The 2,415-nt window shown below is 36.7% G+C and overlaps 1 non-coding gene across 1 annotated transcript; it reads left to right on the top strand.

Annotated features, from left to right (window-relative positions):
- The first annotated feature begins 979 nt into the window (after positions 1 to 979).
- Positions 980 to 1,098, top strand: LOC145398230 (5S ribosomal RNA). The gene has a single exon (XR_013897085.1). It is a non-coding gene; the product is annotated as a 5S ribosomal RNA (ribosomal RNA).
- The last annotated feature ends 1,317 nt before the right edge of the window (positions 1,099 to 2,415 follow it).

Raw genomic sequence — 2,415 nt, 5'->3', positions numbered from 1 at the left:
CAATCTTGTCTATATGCTTTTTGAGATGAGGACTCCAGACTACTGATGCATAATCCAGGGTTGGTCTAATGGATGATGTTATTATCCTTCTTAGCATGTCTTCATTTATGTATGTGAATGCTATTCTCATATTTGCAAGCAGTGTATACATGTTCCGCACCTTCTCGCTGATGTGGTCAGCTGGAGATAGTCTGTTATTGATAATCACACCTAGGTCTTTCTCTCTTTCTGATGTGTATAGGGCTTTATTTCCTAACTTATAATCCCAATCAGGTCTTTTTCCACTTTTACCAAACTTGATTACATGACACTTGTCCACATTGAATTCCATTTGCCATGTATTACTCCATTCCTGAAGTTTATTTAATTCTTCTTGTAGCTCTTTACAAGAGTCTGTGTTAGTAATTCTCCTTTGTATTTTTGCATCATCTGCAAACATATTCAGATAGCTCTCATTTCCAGTGTTACTGTTTATATCATTTATATACACTAAAAACATGATTGGTGCCAGCACTGAACCCTGTGGTACTCCACTAGTCACTTCTTTCCATGATGAGTAGTTTCCTCTTAGTACTGTCCTCATTTCTCTTTTTATGAGAAAGTCTTGCATCCAACAAAACAGTCTTCCTTGATGATACAGTTTCCATGAAAGTCTTTGGTGTGGTACTGTGTCAAAAGCTTTCTTGAAATCTAAATAGATACTGTCCACCCATCCTTCCCTTTCCTGTATTGTGTTTGTTACTCTGTCATAGTAGCTCAACAGATTAGTAACACATGATTTTCCTTTTCTGAAACCAAACTGTCTTTCTGTTATCATACTGTGTTCTTCTAGATGATTTACCCAAGCTTTTCTTATAAGTTTTTCTAATACCTTGCTTACAACACTGGTCAGTGATACTGGTCGGTAGTTGAGTGGATTTTGTCTATTTCCTTTCTTAAATAAGGGGACAATATTTGCTTTTTTCCAAATATCAGGTAGTTTAACGGCCATACCACGTTGAGTACACCGCTTCCCATCCGATCAGCGAAGTTAAGCAACGTTGGGTCTGGTTAGTACTTGGATGGGTGACCGCCTGGAAACACCAGATGCTGTTGGCATCCCTACGTGTCAAGTGGGGTTGGTGGAGGATTAGTGCACCTCCCTGTAAAACAATTAACTCTAAGCCCTTGGCCACCCCGGTTGGGATACATGGCGTCTGGCAATGAATGAATGAATTATCTTGACTCAAGGATTTCTTGAAAATTAAAAATAAAATGGTTTACTTAACTCCTTTGCACATGCTCGTAATACCCAACATGAAAGTTCATCAGGACCACTTGCTTTTCCTCTGTCTGATCTACTTAACTCCTCCTGTATTACTTTTTCTGCTATTTGTATATCTGGTAGTATGTGTGGACATGCGTGTTCCACATAGTCCCTCTCAAAATTTTTTTTCTTCTGTAAAAACTAATTGGAAATTCTTATTTAGTACTCCAGAAATATCTTTCTCTTGTGTATAAGTGATTCCCTCGTCCGTAATGGATTGTATTATATCTTTCACTTTAGTTTTGCTTCTGATATAGTTGTAAAACAGCTTTGGTTGATCACTACTTTTATTTATTATATCCTCCTCAAACTGTTTTTGGGCTTCCCTCCTTATTCTTGTATAGTCGTTTCTTGCCAGTTTGTAATTATTATACGCCCTTTCACTATTGTGTCTTCTGTATCTATTCCACAACAAATCTCTTCTTTCTTTTGATTTTTTACATTCTGTATTGAACCATTTCTGTATTTTCTTATCTGCTTCTTTGTGCTGTGGGATGTACTTCTGGACTCCTATTTCATAAAATTCACAAAAATTTTTATATACAGCATTTAAATCTTGTCCTCTAAGCTCATTTTCCCAATCAACTTCTAAAAAATACTTCTTTAGGTCTTGATATTTTCCCATTTTATAGTCTAGGCTCTTTTTGTAACTATCATTGCTGTTTACTATGTCATATGCTATCCTGAAATTATAATTTAGTACTGCATGATCGCTTTTGCCGAGTGGTGGGTGATATATTAAACTGTCAATATCATTTTCTTGCCTTGTAAATATTAGATCTAGCACTGAAGGTACATCAAGTCCTCTTTTTCTGGTGGTTTCCCTCACATGTTGCGTTAAGAAAAACTCTTGTACGAGATCCAGGAGCTTTTGGTCCCAACAGCTTTCTTGGCTATTTATATCTAGAGTATTCCAATTTATATTTGTATTGAAGTCCCCAGTTAGTACAATTCTTTCCGATTTCTCTTCCATTTTATGTAGCAATGATCTTACACTCTGAATTGTACTCTCTGCCAGGTCCTCATATTCGTCTCTTTCCCATGTGTTTGATCTGGGTGGCATGTACAAATTGGCTACAATTACTTTACCTTCAGATGTGTCGATCTCT

Source organism: Coenobita brevimanus, chromosome 44, assembly GCF_032717465.1.
Source record: "Coenobita brevimanus isolate Jiangsu-jjx chromosome 44, ASM3271746v2, whole genome shotgun sequence".
NCBI lineage: Eukaryota > Metazoa > Arthropoda > Malacostraca > Decapoda > Coenobitidae > Coenobita > Coenobita brevimanus.
The sequence above is the reverse complement of the archived record's forward strand: the minus strand, read 5'-3'. Positions and strand labels throughout refer to the sequence as shown.